Below are 26,772 nucleotides of genomic sequence, written 5' to 3'. Positions count from 1 at the left end.
TAATTAAAATCACATCTTCTAGGATTTTTAAAGTATTCATTGGTCAGTGTTTCTTCCTGAAAAACCTCGATGCCAAGATGTTTAACAGAAATACTGTTCCTTACTGAAAAAGTAGATTGTATTTAGTGACCCTTCCTTTCAGAAATGAATAACATTGGCTGACACTGAGATAATCCTCAAAAATCAGCACCTTTGGACATTAAAACTCAAAGTCCCTGAATCTTTAAATAATTGCGTGTTAAGCCCACTTAATAGCACGCAAACTAACTCAAGTGAATATGCTATTAGATGAAATTGGATATGAGACTAAAATGACCAACAGATGCATAATTCCCAAAGATGATTGTCTTAAACCCGGCCATGGTTCAGACAAAAACAGAACTGCAGTACAGTGGCTCGAGGATTAACCAGAAGCACAAAGGCGCTCACTCTTCGGGAAAGTGATGTTCAGTGATGTGGGGTCACAGGCACAGCCCAAGACGCCCCAAACTGAAAAGTCCTTCACCAGCTGCCACCCTGGATGAGAAATGCCTAAATCCTCATCCCTTAGATACCAGACACTGGAGAGTTTCCTGCAAGATGACCGACCTACCTGGCAGGGGCCACACTTGGGCCGACCGCCCACCGCTGAGATTTCTGATAGGAGTGATTATGCCAGCTACCAACGCCCCACCCACAGCAAGCACCTCTCTTTCTGCCCTGTGCTGACGGACACCTTATGGCTTGGCTCGCCTACGCTGCCCTGCCCATCTCAGGACGATGTCCCCACTCAGCCTTACCAGTAAACTGACCAGTGTGCCTGACAGATGGTCAGTCATTTGCTATGCACAGTTCTAAAGAAGTGAGACAATTCTTTTCACTCAGACTAAAATCATCAAATCCCAAAAGGCTTCCACTGTAAAGATACCATCCCCAATCTGGTCCTCCCCACTCCACTGCAACCTTTTAGTCATTTCTGATTTTCATTCTTCTAATGTCCATTTAGGCACCCAAACATGCTAATTATTGTTAAATTCTACTTCTGGGTATTATCAACGTCAGCTAGTATTTGACAGCTCTGCCTGATAGATGTGCTTCAAAGACGAGGAGCTCCCAAGCTCCGCTGCAAACACAGGGAGGAACCCACCAGGAGTGCTGGGGGCACACAGGCACCCTGGGGAGTTCTCATCTGAGAGCAGAGAAGCACCCTTTGGAAGGCCTGGGACCCCACACCTTTACAATGGACACAGGCTCTTCTCTCTGTGGATAACATCTTTCCTTTTCTCCTTGTAAAACCAGGATATGAACCAGCATTATAACTGACAGGTTGCAGCTACTTTTTGAGGGCCAGAACTGACCCCTTCTCCAATCTGCACCCTCTGGTCAGCACCAGGCTTGGAAGTCTGTGGAAACTGGCACCTCTTTAGCCTGCCCTCCCTGTCCTGAAGAGGGTGTCACTGCAGAGAGGAGAGCTCGATTAAGCCCTCCTTTGTTTTTCCTGAGACACTCCTGATGACTGATGCATGAATGGATAAGCAAAGCTTAATATATACATGCCCTAGGATACCATTCAACCTGGAGATCTGATAGGAGCCAGGTCCCAGTGTGCTACTGCATGGTAGGATGACCTCAGATCACAATCACGTTCTGCACGTTTCAAAAAGCCAGGGAGAGCTTGAAAACCTTCACCGTGAGAAATAGTAAATGTTTGAGGACACGGATTTAAACACTGCATTTTTAAGCATTACACTAAATACTACAAAATAAGTTGAAGGGAGAGGTGGGGGTTGGGGATAAAAGAATCAAGATACATTATGTAGAGATACAAATTCCCTATGATGAATGTGATCATGACGTATATCTAAAATGCTCCAATAAAATTAATTTTAAAAATATTACAAAATGTATTAATGTATACAAAACATCACATGCTATCCTATTAATGTGTACAACTTTTTGTTTTGTTTTTAATTTTGGGGGATAGGTACTAGGGATGGAACTCATGACCTTGCACTTGCCAGGCAAGTGCTTCACATATGCAGAAGGGAGCCCTTGTGCCACTGAGCTAAATCCCCAGCCCTTGTTTTGTTTTTAGGTACCCATAAAAAAATAATTTTTTTAAAAAAGAAAGAAAATTCTACAACATGGATGAACTCTGACGATATTTATGCTAACTAAAGTGAGCCAGTCGGCAGAGGACAAATACTGGCCGATTCATTTATTTAACATGTCTGAAGTTGTCACTCATTTATTTGACATGTCTGAAGTTGTCACGTTCATGGAGACGGAAAGCAGAACGATGGCTGTTGGGCGCACAGAGAGCAGAGTGGGAGATACTGCTCAGCAGGGACGGGGTTCTAACTTTCGGAGGCGAAGAGTGTTTCGGAGGTGGACAGTGGTGGTGCACAACACTATGAATGCACTTCATGCTACTAAATTTTATACTTAACCAGTTCAGACAGTCCATTTCATGGAATGCATATTTTATTGAAATTCTTTAAAAGTTGAGAAAATCAAGACATCTTTGGTGTTGGCTGACAGCCGAGTACTGTGTGACCCTCTCCCTCATCAGTGAAGCCCCAAAGCTGTCCCTCCACCGACAGTGAGTGTGAGCCTGGGTGTGCCAAAGAGAAGATGCGTCTAACCAACAAGGAAGCCCCACTGCACGGGTCCTGCTGTGGAGTCACAGAAAGGGGTGTAGTGCAAGAGGCGGGCGCTGGAGAAGATAGCCCTCGCCTGCATGGCGCTCTGAAGAACACACAGGAATTTGTTACCAAGATAAGGCTGAGCTGCCCTTTCCCTCCTGGCCACCTGACACAGGGCCAGGCAGAGGCCAGCTCAGGAAGATCTAGGGCCAGCCAGACAAGGGGCACAGACCTCCCTTGATGGGAGCTCAGAGAGGCATAAGCTGCGAACAGCTAAGAGGATACGACCATCAGTGGCAGAGTGCAATTTTAACATCATGGAGGGTTTTTTGTTTGTTAAACTATTTGAAGTTTTGGGGTATTTGAAGACTTTTTTATTAGTACATGTTTGCAGTACATAACAATTACATGCATTATGGGGAGCTGATGCATGTGTATAACGCATCTGAATTCTTACACCCCTTCCTTTCCCCTTTCCTCCCCTCCCTCCAGCCTGCCCCGTTCCTCCATCTCTTGTGCTCTGCCATTTTGTTTTGCAGTGCTGGGGAATGGAACCCAGGACCTCGAGCACGGTAGGCAAGCGCTCTACAACTGAGCTACATCCTCAGCCCTAACATGAAGGTTTTAAACAGACGTTAGAAACTAAAGGGCTCCCTCCTGCATATGTCAAGAACTCAAGTCTCTTCTTGACACTTGAGCAGATCCCTCCAGGGTTGGTTTAAATAGAAAACACACAGTCTGCACCTGCTCCTCTGGGGAAAGGCAGGCTTGACGGCTGGAAGGCCAGCCAAGTTCTGCTGGGTTTAAACTGCGCAGGTGCCCATTCACTGCACCTATGCTCTGCAAGCCAGCATCAGGGATGCTGCTCCTGCACTACTTTTAATCAGAGCAGGGTCACCACAAGGACCACCTCACTCTGGCACTCCTGACTCCGCATCCTGAAAACATATCCTGCCAGCACTAAGCCCAGGAACAAATGTTCTGCCTTGCTCCTGCTGAAGGCTGACAGCCTGCACATAAAATGCTTCTGGACAGCACACGGGACCCTAAAAGCCACACGGGTCTTTGAGATCAGACCCTGCCCCAACTTCCCGAGCTATGCCTGGCTGGGCGCTCTGGGAGATGAGCCTCGATCCGCCCAGGCCACTGTTGGGGCAGAACTGTGAAGAGGCTTTAGTTCCGAATTTTCCATCAGATGAGAGAAAAATGAGCTATTGAGAAGCAAGTCACACGAAGGTAGTTAAAGGCTGTCACAGTCCATTCATTCGAAATAGAACCCAGCCCATTAGTAACGCTGTAATTGCAGCCCATTTCAAACACCTCCCTATGTGTAAGGCCGGCTGATGGAAGGTAAGGGTTTAACACTGAAAATCAAAGAGACATTGCCCAGTGTCACAGCTGGGAAATGAGGTGCACATGGCAGGTGCTAAATTCCTCCACAGGAACATCTGTCTAGACCACACCAAGAATGAGACAGCTCACCCTCCAGTAACTCACCAGAATGCAGAGGGCTTGGTTTTAATGCACCACCTCTGTGCTTCAGGAGTGCCGGACCATCACAAAAAGCTGTTCCATCACCTGCCTTATAAATTCTAGAGTCCCCCCTGAAATGGAAGGAAGATGCCAGCTGAGACAGAACTCATGCCCATTGGCCACGATAACAGGATCACGGCCTTGCCTAACAGAGATGCAGCAACACCAGGCGTCAGGCACTGCACACCCTCTTCTGTCTCCCAGGTGCTGACCGGGAGAGTCAAGCGTCCCTAAAAAACACCCCAAGATATACAGAGCCACGGGGATGGGGCCTCCACAGCCCAGCAAGGACACCCAGGTGACAGAAAGGCTCTGAGAGACTCACCAGAGGGCTGGCCACAGCTGCTATGGCACAGTCCAAGCAGGAGGGAGCTCTGCAGACTGAGACTCTTGTGCTGTAACAGAGCTGCAGGCCACAGAGCCGTGGTCACTCACAGCCCCAAAGGTGGTCAGCTCCAGGGGGAAGGGGTTCCTGCCCAAACTGTCTTTGTAGCACTGCCCCTGACACTTTCCCTGGCTTTTTATCTACAGAGAACTAGGCTTAGAGGAAAAAACAACGCACACTTAATTTGAAAACAGGCACTTATGAGTACATTAAGAGCTTGCCAAATTGATCCAGGACATACGTCTTTAATCCCCTCATAAATTTCCTCTTTATGACTCATTCCCAAAGTCAAGTTCGTCGACTGAGCCCTGTACCTGATTTCCCACTGCAGAGGACCGGCCACTCAGTGGTCAAACTCCCGGGTCCCAGAGTAAGAACAGGTTCAAATCTCCCCCACTGCCACTCTTAGCACCTGGACATGCCACCCTCCCGTCTCATCACATGTCAGTTACCTCCCAAGGCTGCCCACATCCTGGGCAGCAGCACTGTCCACAGGGCACTTCCAGTTCCTGGCCCTGGTCACTCAGAGCCTCCAGACACACAAAGTAGCGGGGTCTCCTGCTGGCCGCTCCCCTACTCCGCTGGCCTAGTTTTGCCTCTGTCAGCTCTGGAGAAGTCAGCCTCTTTCCAGGCGGGCACCTTCCTCTGTGAGCAGAGGACCTGGGCCAAACAAGGCCAGAAAGGCGGCATCTGGCAGCTCTAATGGAACGGCAGGAACAGACAAAAACTCCAGGTTCAGAACCAGGCACCACCAGGCTGGTTCCTGGTCATCTCCATCACACTTCAGACCTCATGGGCCAGAATGACCCACTGTGGCCCAGGGCCACAGGGAGCCACGCCACACAGCCTGGCTGGAACTGACTTATCACATGCCCACCACCGACCTAAGGATGTTAGGATGCCCATTTACTTCATTAGACAGGAAATTCTGCGCTTCATCGCAAACACATTATGAACCAGTTTCCATAGCTATGATGCCCTCAACAAAGAGTCTCCTAGAAAATGGCAAAAGGATAGCACAAAAAGCCTTTCACAAAACAACTTAGGAACCTAAACAAGCAAGAGCAACTCCCCAGCATTCATCGGAGAGAGGCACCGTGAACTAACAGCGATAGTAAGGCCCGAGGCAAGGCTAGCACGTACAGGAGAAGGGACACTGAGGGGTGGGTGGCAGTGGTGACCAGCATCACACACTCCACAGCCTGGTCCTGGTGAGAATTTGCTTCGCACAGCTGAACTGAGAACACTCCTCAGCCAGGGTGGCCAGCTACATGCTTCCCTGCAGGCACCATCTTCCTGGCCCCTGAAGCCATCAGCTCACCAGCACACAGCTCACTTTCCACCTGCAGATGGGGCTTCCTGACGGGGCTTCCCGATGGGGCTTTCTGAACTCCCTACCCCACTCCATCTCCACTTTCCCATGCATCCACAGGAACGCTGGTGAGTCTGCGTGAAGAACACGGCTGCCATCCAGCTCACGAGCAACTCACCAATATGGGCACGGCTATCACCTGAGAAGTGCTCAGTACCCCAACTGGAGGGCTGAGCGACAGAACTGCCTCTCCTCTAGGTTCCACATGCAAGCACCCCTACAGAGATTCCAGTCAAACCACTTCGCCCCTGTCAGTGGACTGGCAGCTGGTGTAACCAGCTGTTGTAACCCCCAGCTGAGCTGAATCAGCATGGTTCTGGGCATGGAGGGCCCAAATGAGGATTGTTACCACCAGCATAAATGGAGAACTTGAGGGGAAGTTGCTGCTGATTCTCCTGGAGAAGCTTGTTGCACTGGTTTTTCTGATATGAACTGAGCTGTTCTCACCATCAGAGGAGCTCAGGTCCTCGTCACTGAGGATGACTGCGGCTCTTTTTGGGAGAGCCCTGGTCTTTGAGTGTCACTTCCTGGCTGCATTGCAGATCCCACAGCTGCCAGCACAGATTCTTCACCTGGCTGGCGAAGACTTTCTAGCTTCCACTGCTGACCTTTGGGCCTTCCCAGTGCAGATCCTTCATACAGACTTGCATAGGACATTGTCATGGGCCCCAGGTCTTCAGAGGGACTCATGTAGGATCTTGCCATGGGATCTGGGCCCTAAGCTGACCTCCCGCACTCTTTAGCATTTGACTCTTTGAATGAATATTATAAAATTATCCTATAAGTTATGTGTCCTGTATTAAACTATTTCCCTGTAAACCCTGACTACAACAGTCCCCTCCCAAGAGCCTCACCATAAGTTCCCTTTCCCTCAGCCCACTCCAACCACACAGGAAAAACCACTTCCACTGGCCCTGCAGATGCTCCCACTCGGGGCAGACCGAGTGGCCCCAGAGCTGCTGAGCACATGTGGGCGCCAATCAAAACCCACTCCACTGACCACAGGCCGTGCTGAGGGGCCATGAGACCCCGAGGGGCCTGCAGAGCCAGCTAACCAAGGGCTGCCATGATGAGTAATACCAAAACGGGCTGAATATGAGGGAGGAGGCCAACACTGACAAATGAGTCCTTACTCCGAAAATTCAGAAGGACGAAGCAGTGAGCCACTTCAGACAACAGAGAGGTAAGCAATTTCAATACCCAAAGCTCTATAGATTTTCACCCTAGCAGTCATGATTAGCTGCAGAGTGGAGCATGAGAAGAGGACCCAGTGACAACAGCAACGCTGGCCATGAACTTGAACTAGAAATCTAACAAAAGCATCACTTGGATATGAAGAAAACACTGTGTTTATGGAAACCAAAATGATCCAGGGGAGAAAAAAGCATTCTAAATATTCTCCCCAAAATAACCTAGAGAATGAACCCAAGCAAAATCACAAAGAGATTTTGGAACAAATTTAACTTATTCTAAAGGAATACATGAGAAAGATTAGACAAGGGGGGGGGTAATCCTTGAAGATAAGGAAGTACATGCACCAAATGACACTGTTGTCAGTGGTGACCACACCAGTGAAGACCTTCCCACAATATCCTAATCTATCCCACTGCTGCCGCAGTCCTCTCGGTAAGGTCATTCCTCTGTGCATTCAAAAGGACAAATCACCTCACAGAGGGCAGAAATCCAGATGATGTAAGAGATGTGTATTAACATCAGAATCAACCAGGAAATTAGAGTTAGAGAGTCCAGAAACATGGGAGAAGCAACCAGAACACAGAGGCAATGACCAAGCTCTCCATGCTTAAGCCCTGTGGTCACATCACAAATCGGTATCTCAAGCCAGAGAGGAAGTGGCCAGGGGTGTGGACTGAGGTCAAGCACAAGTGTGGCGTCTATGAGGACATAGGTTCAATCCCCAGGAGGAGAGAGGGACAGAGGGAGAGAAGGAGGGAGGGATGGAAGGAGAGGTAGAGCATGCGCATTAATAAATGGTTAGAAAACTAAGTGCTCATATAAAACTGCATCTGTAATTCTCACCATACCTACAAATAAAATTCTAGGTGAATAAAAGATGTAAATATTTTTTAAAAATATTTACCTGCAATCTGAAGTATTAGAAGAAAATGCAGGAGAGTGTTTCTGTGCTCTTAAGATGGGGAAGCTCTTTCTCTAAGTAATACACAAAATTTAGGAGCTATAAAAGAAAAACTTGATAGATATGACAACAGAAAAATTCCAAGTTTTTGCACTGCCAAAATTGCCTCTAAACCAAGTCGTAAGACAGAACGATGTGTGGGAGAAAATACCTGTAATGTATATAGCAAATGAGAAATGACCCCGCTGCACTTAAAATGCCAATAAATCAACACGGCTAAGCTAAACAAGTCCACAGAAAACAGGCAAGAGAACAAACAGAAAAATAAAAGAAGAAATTCGAGTTATTACTAAGCCATAGGAGGTAGCTTGCTTCCATTCATCATTTTTTAAAATGCAAAATGAAACACAGGAGCTTCCCCTACCCCATGTCACTGGGGGTCTATTCCACAACCCCAACAGAGGTCTGAAAACAGAGGTAGGATTGAGCCCAGTAAATAATGTGTTTAAAAAATAGTAATATATGGTTTTTTCTATACATGGTATCTATGACAAAGTTTAATTTAAATTGGACACTGGAAGAGATAAATACCAAGAACTAAAAATAAAATAGAATGACTAGTAATCTACTGTAATAAGTTACACGAATGTGGCCTCTCTCCTCCTGCCTCCCCTAACTGCATCTCTGTCTGTCTGTCTCTCAAGAGTCAAGGCAAAATTACTATTTGAGGACCGCTACTGAGAGCAGGTAACACAAAATCACAGTAAGCAGCCCAGTGCACACTGCAGTTTCACACTCATGTGACAGTGAAACTGTGACCAGGGATCAGGTCCAGAGAGCGTCCAGGTCCACCAGGGCCCCAGCAAACAGCTACCCCACACAGCCTGCATCTCTTAAAACGATCACCACCAGAGAGCACCTTGGCGATAATAAAGTCACATCTCACATTCAAACCATCAGACCCAGAAATTGTGGTTCTGGACACTTAAGCGGCCGAAGCATCCCATGCACACGCATGGATTCCATGTCTGAAACGCCACACTCCAGCTGCATCCAGGAGTGTAACAAATGAAAACCACCCAAAGGTTCAACAAGGAAACAGTTACACACTACACAAATGTTCAAATGAGTAATGTTTCTGCGCACCACCGACAAGAGGTAATGTTTACGACACAGAGCTTGGCATGGGGGAGGAATCTAATCAGAGTCTTCAATACAGGTTGTGAATGCATTCTCCAAAATGCTTCAGCCCAGAAGTACTGCAGGTTCTGGACATTTTTTCTATTTTAGAACATTTACAGATATAAAATGAGATATCTAATCTAACTGAAAAATTCAGTTCTGCTTCATATATACCTTAAACATATAATATGAATGTAATTTTATACATTTAAAATTATACATAATCTTATAATTTAAATAATTCTGTGCATGAAACAAAGCATGTCTTTGTGATGTCAGGGGTGGAATTTTCTACTTGAAGTGCTATTTATTTATTTTGTACGGTGCTGGGGATTGAACCTAGGCCTTGAGCATGCTAGGCAATCGCTTTATTACTGAGCTCCAGCCCCAGCCCCTAATTGTGGCACCATGGTGGTGTTCAGAGTCAGGTTCTGGAGCATTCAGATTAGCAATGCTCAACCTACAGTTTGATCCCATTTAATTGAAAGCTATTAAAAATAATAGGTATGTCTCCATATAAAGCATAAGTAAAATATTTCCACAAGGAAGAAAAAGAGAAAGCAGTCAGGGACGGTAACCTAGTCAGTTAAATGAGGACAGGACAGTGGGTGCCAGAGGGGCTTTCATTTGCTTCATTATACATTTCTGTCAGGCTTGTATTTTGTCATGATTGTATATTCCATAACCAGAAGAAAATTTAAAGTTGAAAAAGATCATGCAAAACCAAAGTGAAAGGCCTGCCCAGTCCAGCAGTGTCAGCCCCTCACCCCCGGAGGAGGCCAGGGTCCGCCTCACCCACAAACAGGCAGAAGAGCACTTCTCTCCTCCCCCAGAGATGCACGATGACTGCTAGAAGGCGTGATTTGTAAAGCCGTGATGTCCCATCTCCTGCTTTTCCTATCAGCTCTTTCATCGTTAGTGAACGGAACAATACTCGGAGTCTGCCTCCCAGCAGACAGGATGGAAAATGCTCAGAACGGCTGCTCGATTTCCTTCGCTCCTTGCCCGCCCTTCAGAAGCTTTAGGTAGAGGCAAAAGGGAACATTTACCCTCCTGACCAGCGACACCGCTGACCTACAAAGAGGGGCCTGGCCAGCACCTCCCCAGGCATCCAGGGTGGGGACGCTGCTCCCTTGGGCCCTGACCGACCCCAGGCAGCCTCTGTGGGACACCTCTGAATTTGAAAACGAAACAAAATGGACAAGAGCTTTAAAATCTATTACCAGGAGGTTCCCAGGGAATGTGCTTCTGCACATATTGAAAATAATTGAATCCATTTTTCCAAGAACTTGCTTCAAAGTCCAATTTTGGGGAATTGATGTAGATTGTTCCATTTTAAGTTCTTCAACCAGAGGAAATCTAAAAATTCTTCCTTCCAGCTCAACAGAGCGAATCCATGAATCTATTGCTTTTGTAAAAGGAGGACAGAGATCCTCCTGAGGCCCCAGAACTCGGCAGCTTTTTCTTGGATGCTTCAGGCCACCGACAGCTGGGATATCAAGACACTAGGCCAGGCTTCAAAAGACAGCCTAGCAGTCACACTTGAGCAGTACCTGGGTGTTCATGAAGAGAGGAAGACCTTGGCTTTGATCCATCTGTCATATGACCAGAAAAATAAAATATTTTTTATAAGAAATAATTACAATCTATGATCGCAGGTTCTGGTCAGCAGCCCCATCCCTTGGTGTGTGCATGTATGGGAGTGGGGCTCAGAAAAGCAAGAACCCCTGAAATAACTGCCAAAGGAAGCCTCAACCTCTCCACAGTCTTCCACGCAAGTTCTTGATTTGCTCTCAAAACACCACCAGCCATAACCTGGGGAGATGTGCTACCAGGACCCAGGGGCAGCTGCAATGCTGTGCTGGACCCCACTTCTCAAGGAGCGAGACATCAAATGAGAGCGTGGATGGAGGGAGGGAGGGGGAGGGGGGAGGGAAAGGGTGCAGACGCAGAGGGGAGCCAGAAGGAGGGGAGCTGGGAAAGAAAGGGGAACAGGAAAGCGGGAAAAAGGAAGAGGGAGAGGAGAAAAAGAAAGGAGAAAGGGGACAGAAGGACACAGCAGTTCTATGTGGTTCAGTCTAAGTTTTTCCAAAAAACTCCACTGACTGGCAAAGTCATTTCCTGCACCTGACTTAGGGACACGGGAGGAAGCTGGGGTTCGCCCTGGGCTCCTGCGTTACTTTACTCAGTGGAGCTGACACCTGAGATCTCCGGGAGAGGGAAGGTTTGTTCTGGCTCACAGTTCCTAGGGTTCTTTGCGCTTCTGGTGGGCGTGTCAGATGTCAGTGGTCGGAAGCTGGTGGTGGAGAAAACCGCCCACCTCCTGGCCAGGAAGCAGAAGAGAAAACAGAGGAAGAGGCCAGGGTCCCAACAGCTTCTTCCAGGTGACGGCCTAATGACCTAAGGACTTCCCTGCAGGCCCGTCTCTAGAAGTCCATGACACTCTCAGGGCCAGTCTCAGGGCCACGTCTTTAACACAGCGCTGCCCCTGGGAGACACATAGCCCACCACAGCAGTTCCCTGCAGGGGAGACCTGACTCTTCCATCCTTTCCATCCAGCCCCGCCACGTGGCTGCGCCTCTCCCACCCCATGACTCCTGTCACCAGGTCCCATCTGTGGGTGACTTACCCCATCTAGCACAGGGGGCGTCATCACCGCTACAAATGGAGGAGCGGGTGATGTACCTGCTGTCACACAGCCAGGACAGGAGGAGCACACTGGGTCCCGGGAGGCCTGTCTGCCTCTCTATCAAACCCTAGCCATCCCTGCTGGCTGCACAACAAAGGACAGCACCTGTTCACAGGACCACCAAAAGCACAAGGAGTGACATTTATGGAAGTGAAAGCAGCTGAAATTCCCTGCAGCCCGAGGTTTTGGTTGCTGGGCTTGTATTCCTGAGTCCCCCACCAGCCTTCCCTTTCTATGGGAACAAGGCATACTGACCAGCATGGCTTTGGCCATAAATCTTCAATGGCAACTTGGCCCGCACTGATGTTCATTGCTCTTCTGTCTCCTCCATGGACCATCAACCGCACACACTTGAGCTTTGGTCAACACTGTCTGTTGTGGTCAGTGTGGCTTCCTGCTCTAAAGATGGCCCCATGAGACTGAGGGCTGATAGAGGTGGGCAGTACCCAGGATAACAACACCTGATGTCCTGTTCTGGTGGACGCAAAAATGGAGCAGAGGTCAGGCGCAGTGACGTCCAGAATTTGCAGGCCAAGGGAACCTGACCGGCATCCCTAAGTGTGCTAGCCAGGACAGCCCCTCAGCTCCCTCAGACACTGGAGGTCAGCAAATGGGGGCAGGGGCTGAGTTTCCATTTTTAATGCTCATCTGAGTGGCCTTTTCTCCTGGAGATGCCTCCCAGCACCTGGAGAGACTGAATCTAAGCTGATTACTTTTCACCACCTGGAAACATGAGGCATAAAAATACATCTTATATATCCTGAACTGAACTCAGCCCTGATCTCCATGGGGACTGCCAAGGAGCTCCATTGGGAAGACCTGCAGGGTCCAGGGCTGATGAGGCTCTGAGCCGAGGTCCCAACCAGGTGATGGGACTCAAACTATCCGCATCTTTGAGAAACTTTATGTGTTTACGACACAAATCAAAAGGAAACACAGTTCTCCTTAGCCAGTATCTCCAGAGTCTCATCAGACAACTTTATATTTTTAGAAGTCTTGGACTTAACAAAATATGAGGCAGGCTGAACAGAGTCCTCATCTCCCCCGACCTGTCTTTCCTATTTAGCATCTTATGTTAGTGCAGTGTAATTATCACAATCAGCAGAGCAGGCTGCAGCGGCTACCGCTAACTAACATGGAGTCGTCCCCCCACCACCGCGTCCTTTAGCTTCTCCCTCAGTCCCATTTCTGTTCCAGGGTCCCCTCTGGGTCACCGTGCCACATGCCATCACCACACCTCCTTGGCCCCTCCTGGCTGGGGCAGTTTCTGACTTTCTTTCTTCTCCATGACCTTGATGTTTTGGAAGATGACTGGGGAGGTATCAGGAGAATGTGCCTCGGTGGGAATTTGTCTGCCGTTCTCTTTGCTCATGACTGCAGTCCGAGGTTTTGGTTCAGAGGAGGAACCCTTCTCATCACAAGTGCGCACACCGTCAGCCTGATTCGCTTGGTGGATTCACATTATTCAGCCCTGCCCATCAGGCTAGAGGGGTGCTTGCCGGGCTCCCCAAAGCTCCGGTCTCCCCGGGACACTGTGCCCTCTGACAGGAAGTCCTGTGTGCACGCTGATGCCCCATTCTCCCTCTGCTGGCTATTACTCCACTCAAGGCTTGAACTCGCCCCCTACTGCCTGTATGTCACAAACACCATCCAAAGTGCCAGAGCTAGAACTCAGCGGTGCAGCACTGCCAAGTGTGAGGTCCTGAGCTCAATTCCTGGTACCAAAAAAGACTTAAAATACTACCCAGGCCTCAGGGAAAGGCTGGCAGAGCTGCAGAGCCCCACTGTGCAAGGCTGGCTCTCTTCCAATGGGCCCACATGTGCAGAGGCCAGGGCACAGCCAGACCCCAGATTCCAGAGCTTGTGGACAGCACCCCAGCCTCTGTCTGGCCAGAACCATTCCTCAGAAGCCCTTTCTGAGCCCTGCTATTGAAACTGTCATGCTGTCTAAGCCCCAGAGCCAAGGGTACACTCAGATGAAGCTGGGGCACAAAATCTCTGAGACCACAGAGTGACTGTCATGTGTCACCCCACTTCTACTTACATCTTTTAGGAATTACTATAGAAAAGACCCCTGGTGCAGAGCTGTGTCTTGGACACCAGTCTGTGAAATGGGGCATGGGCACAGAGCTGATAAGATGTCACTGGACCATGTGTTGAACAGCACTGAGTTCCAGGCACAGTGCAGGATGGGGGCACCAGTGGACAGCCCCCACCATGGACAGAGCAATAGATGGCACGTATAGAAAGGAGGGCTACACTGCAAAAGCACAGTCTACAATGCACACCACCAAGAGGCATCCACAGCTCTGGGGGAGGCCATTCAGCTCCCAGGACCGGGACACAAAGGGAGTACCCACAGAGTGACAAGGCACGCAGATGGGCCAGGACATCCCGTTTAGGAAGACAGGACGCAGACATGGAACACCCCCTCCCCATGGCAAATGGACTCCTCCACACACTCAGAATTAGCACTCAGATGGGCATCTTCACACTTGCAGAAGCAGACAAGACAGCAAAATGTCCACATTCACACATGTCACTAAACACACACAAAATGCCAAGGTCACAGGGAAAGCATCGGGCAGCTCCCCTGGCTGGAGGATTACAGAGCCACACAGAAGCTCTGCTTGGAACAAGTGTGGTACGCTACAGGGTACAAAGCAACTACAATGCACACTCAGGGCACTGGGCACCAGCCTGTGACACAAGGGACCCGCAAGACCATCTGAGAGCACACAGGAACACCTGCTAGAGACTCACTCACAGCTGCCATCACCCGTCACTGAGAAGCCAATGCCCACATACCCAGTCTGCACTCAGGAGCAAAGCACCTGTCCACTCCCACGCACACCACGGTGCTGAGCCGCTGGGGCCCAGTAAGACCAGAGGAGCCTGAGTACAGCTAGGAAAAGCCAGCAGGACCCGTGGGGCACAGAGGTAAGCCCTGGTACAGACATGGGCTCTGTCTGCCACCGCATGACCTTGGCTTAGTTCCCCTTCTAGGGCTCTACTTCCTTATAGGGATGCACTGGGAATCCCTCCCCGGAGTTTCCCTTCAGAACCTGAGACAGCTCGCAGGTGGCCCTGTGCCAAACCTCAGGCCCAAATCTACAGGATGCTGAGAAGGAAGTGAGCTCATGTACACAGGTGTGCAGTCTGGAACAGTGCCAGGCACTGGGGGTCTCTTGAAAACACTCAAGCCCCCGTAGGCTGTCATGGGGGATGCTAAAATCTATACAGATGACCCCCATGGGCTGTCATGCAAAAAACAGAGGACTCACTCAAGCCAACGCCATGGCCCATAAGGCTGACATAGCCCAAGATCAGCAGTCACTGTCTCCTGCAGCCTGAGACACAGCCCTCTTCTCTTGAGGTCACAGCTAGAACAAGAATGCTGGGGGCAGAGGGAGGAGTGGAGTCTGGAGGGCTGAGAAGGAGTTATGGCTTAGGTAAACGTCTTCCACCAACCCTTGAGTGGAACGCTCGGTCTCCAGCCCATAGCACTACAGAGATGGGGTTAGGGACCTAGTAGGAGAAAACGAGGTCACTGGAGGCATAGCCTTTGAAGGGACACTGGGACCCAGCCCCTTCCTCTCTTTGTTTACTGAATGTTGGGAGGCATCTTTGCTCCTTCGCCATGTATGCCACATGCATGCCCAAAGCACCAGTGTCAAGCCTGTGGGAACCAAAACTTCACAAACCCAGATAAACCTTCCCTCTTTTTAGCTGATTATCTCCAGCATGACAGAAGCTGACAAACAAGAGTTTACGGAGCAGAAGGGACACGCCAGCCAAGGAGATACACAAGCAAAGAGGGCAAGCATGTCTGGGAGCTGAGGTGATGCACTGGGTAGATCCTCCACCCCTGACTCCTGGGCTGCAAGGACATGGGACTGACCCAAAAAGTTGTTCCTACTCACCATTTCCCTCTGAGAACGCCACCTAAAGCCCTTTGGTTTACATCTGATGCTCCAACATTTGGTATTTGCCTCCGGTTTTCTTTAAAAGCACAGCTCCTTTTACATGCAAGAAGAAAAGCCCACTTCATCTAGATAACTTATCCATACCAATTTAATCTGTATAGATCTTAGCATCCTGCTTGGGTCTACAATCCCTAATCTTGTTTAGATAATATAGTTTGTTTCTAAATATTAAGAAGCTTTCGTTCTAATGGCAAAATGTAATTATCTCACATTAAATGTCATCTTGATTTTGACAGTGTTGCTCTAGTAGTAAAATAAGCCGTGAGTCAATCAATTGAAAGGTCTCCCTGAAAATTCCAAGATGAAGTATGACTCTTTTTCTAAATTTTTAATTAAAATATTAAACATAGATATAGATGTGCATTACCAGAGATAAATACAGATAGAAAAGTTCATATGGCAAATGGAACACATCCATGCAACCCAACATTCAGACCAAAAAGTGGGGTGTTATGGGCACCTGCAGAGGGTCTGTTCCCTCCTTCCCGTGCCTTCTGTCATCTCCCAAAGCGGCCTGATTTCTGACATCACAGGTAAAGCTGCCTGCTGACCTTCCTATCATGGAATGACCCTAAGATCTGGAATTTCCGACTCACTATGAGGCGAGACTCGTGTATACTGTGGCACACCCTAATACTGTGTTCCCTTTCGGTTTGCCGTAGAGTTTTCTGTGTGGGATTCACTGATCCATGTGGGTCAATACCATGGTCCATTCCCCCACTGATGGCCATCTGGCTTGTTTGGGATTTGGCAGTTACCACTGCTCACAAGTAACACCCATGTCTGCATCTCTTGATGGCTGATCAGTTTCCCAAGGCTGCTGCAATGAATCACCAGAAACATGTTCATGTTCTCACAGTTCTGAGGCCTCGATTCTGAGAGCTGTTGCTCTGGGTGGAAACCAAGGTTCTGGCCGAGCCACCATTCCTCCAGAGGCTCCGGGGCAGAATCCATGATTCCTCTCACACGACTTCCCACGGCGGTAAGCTCCTTAAGCCTTGGCTGCGTTGTTCCACACTCTGTCTGGGTGGTCCACCTCCTCTTCCGTGTCCAACTCCCTTTGCCTCTCACGAGTGGCCAAACACACACTCTCCCCAGCTTCACAGGGGCTGGGGCTGCTGGTAACAGTGCTTTAATGAATACCGCAGAGTACCTTCCCAAAGCCCCACTGTAGATATCTACACCCCATCATCAACCAGAGTTCCGGAGCCTCCATATATCGGTCGGCTACTTTCTCACCTGCCGTTTCTGCTCTTTTGATTCCCCAGTCCAGTGATGCGCAGTGGCATCACACTTACAAGCACTTTGCATCCCCCAGGCAGCTAACAGAATCGAGTACCTGTGTGTTGGACCCCATGTGGCGGTGTCTGTCTGTGTGCAGTCTTTTGCCCCTTTTCTCATTGGATCCTCTGTCTCTTCTTATTGACTGTAGAGAAAGCTACTACATTTCCAGTGAGGAACTTGTTACACTGACTCCACCTGACGATGTGCTGGCAGGGAGATAGTTTCTGGTGTCCGGACCTGTGATACAAGATCCGTCACCCTCCAAGAAAACAGGTTGACATGAAGCATAGATTATGGGCACCCAGAATGAACTCCAGGCCTCTGTCAACTGAGCCCATCTCTAACTAAGAATGCATGAGGCACTGCTACTAAGAATGATTATGGCACTGCTAGGCACCCGATGGCATCCCGGATAGGATGGGTGCACAAAAGTCAGCCCCAAACCAATATACTCCAGAGTAACACAACATGTCTCCGTTCACTTCCTGGAAACCAAAGTTAACTTTACAGACAGAGTGGGCGCTGGAACAATAAACTCTAAAGAGAGATGCTTTGGGCTTTTGGGGCGTGGCCATGGCTGGCCACGTCAAGCCAGTGACAGTCTAGCTCCACAGAAGGCTTCTGTTCCCTGCTGTGAGTTCCGTCCCTGACTGCAGCAGGCAGTGACGACACCACCATGTGCAATGTCTGGTGATATTTCTGCTGTAAAACACGAGATAGTGAATATAGTCAGACTATGGCTCTTCTATGTCATAATGAATGGAGCAAAGCAGACTGGGACACCCTCAATGTGAACTGCAGGGTAGGGCTGGTGTCCGATGAAGACCAAGGAATGTCAGCACGCAGACACCCCCTCCTCCCAGTCCAACCCTGCTTCCTCCTCTTCAAGCCATGAACTCTCAGGCGCTCACCAGTGGGTGCGCCATTACCGATTATGGCACACAGGGGTGGCCAAGGCAGCATAACCAGGACTCCCACTCAGCTCCAGCAGACCAGGCCAAAAGAGACCAACATGGGCTTCATGGGGAGATCAGCACTGCACCCCAATCTCTGCCCTGAGCCAGAGAGGTAAAGCAGCTTCACTGCATCTCCAAACAGCTGCACTGCTGGTCTACAAAACTGGGGTGTCTGATGCTTGACATGATCAAGAAAGAGATGTTTTCTGACTCATCAGGCCCCAGAGGAAGAATAGGCAGGTACCTCATCCTACCTGGGGCTGAAGGGGAAATGGGAGGAGGGAGCTGCAGGCACCCACAGGTCTGTGGGCCACAGAAACAAGGTTCCCAATTACACAGAGCTCTCCTTGCTCAGAGGCCTCTGAACCCTGGCCTGGCAGCACAGAGGGCTCAAGACATTGACAACAGCCACAGCTCTGTCCTGCTGTGTCCTTCCCCAAGCCCTGTGGCCTGGCCAGCCCAGAAGGTGCTGTCTCTTCTCCCAAAAGAGGGGCCCTCTGTGGTGATCTTACAGAGGTCTATGACCAAAGATGGGCACACTGTGGACAAAGAGGCACACAGCTGCCACGTCCCTCTGCACACCTCTCCTACAGGCCTCCTCCTCTCCTCTCCTCTCCTCGGTCACTGACAGCAGACTTGCCTGTGGTAAGTCAGCAGCAGCAGAGCCGCACGGGTTAACTGCAGGAGCAAAGTAATAATGTGATGTACGGTTTGTCGTGGAGTCTGTCGTGCTCGTAGAGAACAGGGGCAATTATAAAGCCTGTAAATCTCTAAAGGGTAAAATGAAACATCGACGCTAGCAAGGCTGGACTTGGCAGCCGCCTGGGAGGGAGGTCCTGGAGACCACTCCCTCTCCCACACCTTACCACACCTCCCAGAAGCCTGCACCCCACCACCACCACCACCGTGCTCCTCAATGCACCCTGCCCCCCAGTCCTCAGTGAGCCCCTCTTTGGTCTCACCTCCCCGCTCTGAAAGCGCCTCTCAGAGGGGTGCCCCTCACCCACTACGAAAGTGCTGTCATAGACCTCTGCAGAAAACCGTGTGCATGGTACTCACCCCACCCGTTTGCTCCAACACGTCCAAAGAGTCTCAGGATCACCCCTGCGCCCACCCACCGTCTCCAGCTCTTCACAAACCACACAGTTCTGATGCAAAGACCTGGGCCCACCTTGTGCCCAGGAAGTCCTGATTCAAGGCCAGCCCTGCTCTGAAGGGGCAAATACACCCTCATTTCCAGGATGAAGGCCATAAAAAGCCCCACCCCATGCTCTCAGGCCTCCTGAACTGTACTTCTCTAAGGAGGCCTTAGAGAACCAGGAGGGAACTGTGACACTGCCTTATGCTCTCCAGGACCCCCCTCCATTCCCTCTTCCTGAATCCACCCAGCTCTAAACAAGAAAGAGGAGAACAAGAAAGACGGACCCAGCAGGTGCTTAGAAAATGCCTGTGAATTGCATAGATGGATAGACAGACGGATGGGACTCGCTGCAAAGGGACTTAAAAGTAGCAAAAGTGAAAGATTCTTATCCCCAGTTTTGTTTTGGTTTGATTTGGTCTGTTTTTGTTTTTGTACCAGGAATCGAACTCATGACCTCAGGCGCTTACACCACTGAGCTAAATCCCCAGCCCCTTGTCCCCAGTTTTAGTACTGCAGAGTCTCCACGTATCAAAGGACTGAGCAGTGCATGATGGGGGAGTCTCCTTTGCTTCCACTACCAGCTAAGCCATCCTATGTGCTGGATACAAGGGACAGCGCGAGGAGGGAAGGCAAGGGCGCCCAGCGCCAGGGGCAGGAATGAAGCGGGGCCAGGGCTTCCCCAGAGCGATGCAAGTCAGAGGCGCTGCTCCCCCTGGGCGCAGCAAATCAAGGGCAGAGGCCCCAGTCATCTCTGCTGATTAAGCACAGCCCTCCTGTGATCAAGAAGAAAGTCATTACTTCATAAAATGCAATTAATTTGGAAGCTAAAATCTGTTAAAGCCCAAGGGAAAGTCAAGATCAGGAGTTTCCAGCCCAAAATAGCACGAAGAAGGGCCCCCGGGAACTGCGGACAGACCGTGAATTCACGTGCAACACCGCGGGAGCACACTTCTCGGCAGCTGCCCAGCCCCTGGCACTGGAAAGGCAGAGACAGCCCACAGGCAGAACCTTCGCAGCATATTACACAAAGTAAGGCACGTCCCACAGGGACTGTGGGCTAGGAAACCTGCTTAGCCCATCCTCTGAGGAAGCAGCCAACGCAGTCCTGCCTCAGTGGCTCAGGATCTAGCAGGAGGGGCCACAATCCATCCATCCATCCATCTGCTGATAGCTTGCACTCTTACCAGCCAGAACCGGGACCAGCCAGAGGGCCATGGTGGTGCAAAGTGTCTGACAATACAGTGGACGAGAGAAAGCACATACGCACGCAAGCACACGTCCTCACAGTGTTTGGCTGTACTGGAACATCTGGGCACATCTGATCCACTCCACTGGTACGGTGACCCAGCAAGAACGGGAGCACAGACCTTCGTGCACTCGTCTTAGGATGGGTCAAGTTAAACTTGGGCAGTGGCACACTGTAGCTGGCCAGGGGTGGACACCCACCTGCCTTTCTGGGGTTCCCAGTTCCTAACACAAGCCCCCACTCTGCTCCACACCATGCACGACAGCTGTCACCAGCTCTAGATAATACAGACAGATGTTAGAGCACATGGCTCACTTAGCACACCAAAAGACAGAGCAACATAAACTGTGTTTTGTCTGAACAATGCACACATTTGCTGTCAGAGAGACCTGAGAAATCTATCATCTCTAAACACACGCATTCATTCAATTAATGATTCTCTTGATTTTTACAACAATGGATTTTTCCAAGAAAACAGATAATCAAACCAACTAGGGGAAACTATAAACTGTATACTTTTTTTTATAATTAACAATGCATGCAGCAGTTCAGAGAAAGTCCTATTTAGAGCTGCCTTGCTGGGGAATCAATTCCAGAACTGTAAAACCAGCTAAATGGAAAAATAACAACACATACATACCCGCATGCGCGTGCGCATCAACTGAAAATTTTAAATGCCAATATTTTTCTCCTACTCACTACTTACTGATTTGAGTTTGTTCAGAATAAGTGGCTGAGTGGTTCAAAATCAAGCATCTCTCAGCACAGTTGATTCCAGGAACAGGAAATGAAAAAGTCCGCATTAACTTCAAGGGCAAAAATGAGAAAATACCTTGAGACCCACCCAAAATGGCATGTTCTCCTGGCTGGCCCCCAATCTTCTCCCCATCCCTGTGAGGAGCCCCATCCACCTGTGGCACTTCCTCAGCTCTCCAGTCACTAAGCATTGGGTTCTTTAGGCATGTTGAAAATTAACCCTCGTACCTGCTGCATGAGCGGTCACACATCTTCGTCACAGACATCCCGTGTATAAACAAATCTGATCCAAAATGGGTCCCACACGGCACAGGGACGAGACCTATCTTCCACTTCCTCCAACTCACAACAAGCCAGCCTGGCGTGTGACAGCACCGAGCCCTGAGCCAGTCACAGGTGCCTGGTCCTCAGGCCCCATGCCGAAAAGTTAACACAAGATCTTGGGTTGGGGGAAAGTTGTTCAAGATAGCAAATGCAGAAAAACAGAACTAAACACACAAAACTGTCCAACAATAGGTGTTTAATTCTAGTGGTTCCTCCACCAAAAACCATCTTTGAATGCTGGAGCACTTTAGTTTCCACACAATGAAAACAGTTTTGTGATCGGTCAATACAGGAAGCTCAACTGCGTATCTTTCCTTTCGTAGCTTTGATCCTTTAAACACAATGGAGCACCTTACATTGGAACACCACTTTAGAGTGTTCCAGAATTACTGGACTGCAGTTGTAATCCACAAATATGACCCTTAGAGGTCTCAGCAAAATAGGAGAAGCTACAACAGGCCTGAGGCCACACAAGCAGCCCACAAAGCCCTTGCCATCATAATGGTATCTTGCATCAGTTCAATACTGAATTTCATTCATGCCTCAAAACAACTTTGAGTGAAAAGCACAATGCATGTATTATGGATACTGCAAAAGTCTCCCAAGGCTGGGCACTCGCAAAGGCCCCAAGGATTAGCAACACGGCCAGGTCAGAACTGAGCTCGCTCCTGTTCTTCCAAATCCCATCATCTCTTCCCACCTCACTCTGACTTCCTGATAGAACTAAAGCGCCTCACCCAGCCAGGCCAGAACGCAGGCAGGAGAAAATCAAGCATGATAAAGCTCCTGGGGAGGAGGAACGCCTGCCAACAAAGACAGGCAGAGCGGCTGGAAGCCTGAGACACTGGGTCTGACAGGGAGTTTGAGTTTAGAAATGTGCAGAAGAGGAGGACGGGAACTGAGGCAGGAGGGTGCCTCCTTCCCAAGGTACCCACATCTGAAGCAGTCACAGGGAGAAAGCAGGCAGCTGGCTCCGGCAGCAGACCCTGCCCGACTGCAGATGGTCCAAAGCACCGAAAGAGAATTTCAGCACAGAATCAGGCTGTCCACTCTACCAGATCAACTTCCAGCCTCTGCTGTCCCCTGGCCTCCCCCAGAACTGGCTGGTACTGCCCAGTTCCGCACTCGGGCCTGCCTGCCCTCTGAGCATGAGGCTCTGTGCTAGGTTCTAGGAAGGAGACAACTGTGAATGCAGCTCTGTTCCAGCTCTGAGACTTGGAGGAAGGAGGAGTGGGGAACCAAGCGTGTGCGGAAAGGAAGGAGGCTCCTGGGCTTCATTCATTCACTCTCCGATAATAGCACCAGGGTCTAGCATGTGCCAGGCGCTATTCTAGCTATGGTAATGCAGAGGTGAACCAAGGCTTTACACTGAGCAGTAGGAGAAAAACAGTAAACAAGCAAGTACTGTATAGAAGCGACACACTGAATGCTAAGTACAAAGGAGCAGCACAAAGAGGGGTTAACAGCAAGGAGGCAGAGATGCTAATTTATGGAGAGTGATCCTGAGCGCAGATCAACAGAGAACTGAAACAGGGAGGGAGAGACCCAGGTGGACATCTGGGGGAGGCAGGCCTGGGGACAGGAGAACAGCAGGCACAAAAGCCCTGAGGCGGAAGCAAGCCAGGCCAAGTAAGAATCAAGGGAAGGGAGGCAAAGAGCCCACATTCTGCAGGGATCCTTCAGGATGGACACCAGGGTCCAAGCCAAGGTGGGAGGTGAGGATGGGGGATAATCCAAAGCAGTGGGCACAGCGTCCTGCAGCCGGGGCAGCTTGGTGGGGCAAGGCTTGAAGATGAGAGACAGAACCTGAAAAAGTCAGGCCAAGGGACGCAGGTGCTGGGGTGGACACTGGGGAGCCTAGGAGAAAGGCTGGCAAGGGTCCAACCCGCTGATGAGCAGCCCTGCAGCCCAACCCTGGGCAACCCCACAGCTGGCATGCAAGACACAATTCACATGGCAAATGCCACCCCGCTGCCACATGGGGTTCCACAGAGAGATCCGGACAGCACGACCTTGAGGACTCTGTCCTCCATGAGTCCCTTGAAGGTCTGGACAGGGACAGTGGGGAGGACTGGTTGCAGGAGAGGCAAGAGGAGACAGTGCCCACGACAGCTGACTCAGCCTGTGCCAGCAGGCGGCCAGGAGGCTCCAGCTGGCCCTGACCCAGGTGATGGGCGGGGGACTCAGGGAAGGAGGGGGAGCCAGAGACTCTTCCCAGTGGGCTTCTGGTCCAGCCGCCATCCAAGGCACTCAGGTGCCCCTGCCCCTGCCCCTTGCCCAAACTGTCCATGTGAGCAGTCATTGCAAGCATGACCTAGGGGATGCCTGCCTACAGGGCAGTGGCTACTGCCCCTGGTGCGAGAGACCCCACCCCAATCCTCCCGGCCTCTCGGGGAGGAGCAAGGGCAGTGCACAGCCTTGAATGCTGCAACCAGGGTCGCTGCTGCCCACGCCCAGGACTCTCTCTGCTGCTCTCAGGAACACACTGCAGGGCAGAGCCTGTAGATGCCTGCCACCACTTGCTTGGGAACGCTCTCAGAGCTGGCCAGGGATGTCTTCAGGTGGGTCTGGCCAACCTCTCAGACTCCTCCGGGCATCAAAGGCTTCTCCAAGACTTCCGACCACGGTGTCACGAGAGCCTGCCTGCACCTGTTGAGTCACCAGGCAGGTGATCAGGGCAGGAGATGGACAAGAATGGCAGGGCAAAGCTGCAGCCTGGACAGGGGCCTCTGCACTCAGGCTCTGGCATCACTGTCCCCCCTCCAATAGGCCTCAGTGACCACCACCCAACCCCAACGAAGCCCAGCCTGACACGAACCTCACTACCAAATGTGTTTTTCCTCTGAGGTCCTCAGTTTTGTCTAGGAAAAGTCAAGGTGTCTGAGCACTCCCTCTTAGCTCCCAGGGGTGCGACCTGTGTCTTTCACAATTATGTCTTATTTTTACCTTGTGTATCTTAGCTCAGTTGGCAAACTGGATATTTATGCACCTCCATTTCACAACCCGTCCCCACCAATTATTCCTGCAAAACTAATATTTTACTTTAAAAACAAGGGGGTTAGAACGACTCAAGGGACCATTATGCAAACAAGTTAACAAGCCACAGTGTGGGCCTGGGGTGCCCCAGAAAGCAAGCAAGGCGGAAGAGAAGGAGACATTGCAGCTCCTTGCAGGGCCATCTGATTGGCCTGCGCTGCAAGGGCCCAGGGGTCCAGTTCCCAGAGATGGAAAGGCAGGTGGGTCACATCCCCCAACACAAGACAAAAGGCTCCAAGGGTAGCCTGTCACCGGGCTCTGGAGACACAAGAAGGGCTGCCTCATCAGGGCTGATGGTGCCCATCACTGGGGGTGGGTGGTGAGCACAGAAGGCTGGCAGCTGCCCAGCTCCAAGTCATCCACCACCGCCCTCAGCACCACTGCAAGTCTCAGCAGTTTCCAAGTCTATGCCACTGCTGCCTACCCACCCAGAAGACCTGAACTCGGGAACCCCCTCCAGCCTGAGCTGCAGACACACAGGGCAGCACCTCTGGCCACCCAGCCGGGAGGGTGCAGGAGCCGTGTCCCCTGCCTGGTGGCTGGTGCTCACAAGAAGCCCCTGCTTGGCCTCAGTGGGAACACTTGCCCCAAAGGAAGGTCATCCACAAGCTCCTGACACCTGCAGCACTGTCCTCGGGAAAAGCTGTCCCGCTTAGTGCCTCAAAGCTTTCCGGTCTTCATTTCTAAAATCGCTGACCTTTCTCTAAAGTGCTGGGGGATGCTCAAGAAATGGGACAGGTGGCTGAAGAGGCCAGAGAGAGATGAGTCCACGGAGGAAACGCAAGACACCAGGCTCAGGGCGCGTCACCCTCCGAATACCCATTTGTGAGCTGACTACCCCATGGGTTTAAGTCCTGCCCAGGTGAAGAGATGGGGAACAATTAAAAGTCCTCCTTCCACAAGTAAATGCCAAGTTAGGACTGTCAGGCTCCACCTAAGGCTCTGCAGGGTGGCTCTCCAGGGGCACCCTCCGCCCGTCCCTGTCCCCCAGCCCAGGGGGAGTTCCTCTGCAACCTCGCAACCTCGTATGCAGAGGCCTACTGCCCCCTACCCGGCATAAAGAGCTGTTCGGGTGCCAGAAGACCAGGCTTCGCCGTCACCCACGATGGTCAAACCTCCTGCCCGCAGCCCTGCCGGGCTGTGCCTGCCTTGAGAAAGGGGCTGGGCGGAGGGTCGCGTCTGAGCCGCCCCCCAGGCCCTGGCCCGCGCCCCTGGGGACACCGGGTGCAGAATTTTTAATTGACTTTTCCCCCAGAGCCTCATTATAAAGGGAAAGGCGAGAGGGCGAAGAACAGAGCTGAGCTCCCGGGAGGCAGCAAACCCAGCAGCGACCCCAAACTCGGGAGTTGCCACTCGGCTCGAGACTTGGTGCCAGCGCCGAGCGGGGCCCTGGAACGCACTGGCGGCCCGGCCACCCGGCGGGACCCGAGCCCAGCGCCCCCGCCCGGTCAGGCCGCCCCCCGCCGCGGCGCCCCAGCCCCCGACGAGCGAGCCGTTCCGGTCCCCGCCGCGCTGGCCGCCGGCTGCAGAGTGGGGGCTGGGACGGGGTGGAGGGGCGCGCGGGCAGCCGTCCGCACCCCACTCCCCGCTCGCCGCGGCGCCGGTCCCGCCGACCGTCCCCCTCCGCGGCCGCCCGGAAGCCCCACCGGGTCCCGGGGCCGCAGCACCCGCCGCCCCGCACCCCGCGCCGTCCCGGGCGCCCCCAGGCTGCCGCGCCGGCGACTCGGTCCCCGGGTCCCCGCTTACCCGGCTCCGGCTCCGCCGGCGAGGCCGAGCGCCAGGCGCCGCCGCAGCTCTTTGTGAGCCCGCGCCGAGCCCGCCGCGCACGGCGACTGCTAATGAGCCCGCGAAGCCGAGGGGCGGGCGCGCCCCGGACGCGGCGTGCAGCACGCAGCGGCGCCCGGCCCGGCTCCCGCGCCCGCTCGGCCTCCGGCGCCCCGGCCCTGCCCGCCCCGCGGCTCGGGCTCGGGCTCGGGCTCGGGCTCGGGCGCGCCGGCGGCGGAGACAAAGATGCTCCGGTGCGCGGCGCTGCGCCCCGGGCCCGGCGGGGAGGCGCGGGGCTCCTGCGGGGTGGCCCGGCGCGGGCGGCGCGGCCGAGCGCGCGGACTCTCGGGCGCCGAGCCGCAGGGGTCCGCTCCCCGCGGCGGAACAGGTGAAAGCCGC

General features: G+C 51.6%; 1 protein-coding gene across 5 annotated transcripts in view; it reads right to left on the bottom strand.

Annotated features, from left to right (window-relative positions):
* Apba2 (amyloid beta precursor protein binding family A member 2) overlaps positions 1 to 26,495 on the bottom strand; it is a 234,022-nt gene extending 207,527 nt beyond the window's left edge. For all 5 annotated transcript variants that reach the window (XM_063249880.1, XM_063249883.1, XM_063249882.1 and 2 more), the window contains exon 1: positions 26,356 to 26,495. The gene's annotated coding sequence lies outside the window, so the exon portion shown is untranslated. The remainder of the gene's footprint in view (positions 1 to 26,355) is intronic.
* Between the last annotated feature and the right edge of the window lie 277 nt (positions 26,496 to 26,772).

The sequence above is a fragment of the Cavia porcellus genome, unplaced genomic scaffold (assembly GCF_034190915.1).
Source record: "Cavia porcellus strain 051 isolate PalLab524CR breed Dunkin Hartley unplaced genomic scaffold, mCavPor4.1 scaffold_6, whole genome shotgun sequence".
Lineage (NCBI taxonomy): Eukaryota > Metazoa > Chordata > Mammalia > Rodentia > Caviidae > Cavia > Cavia porcellus.
This window is presented reverse-complemented; position numbering and strand designations above follow the sequence as displayed.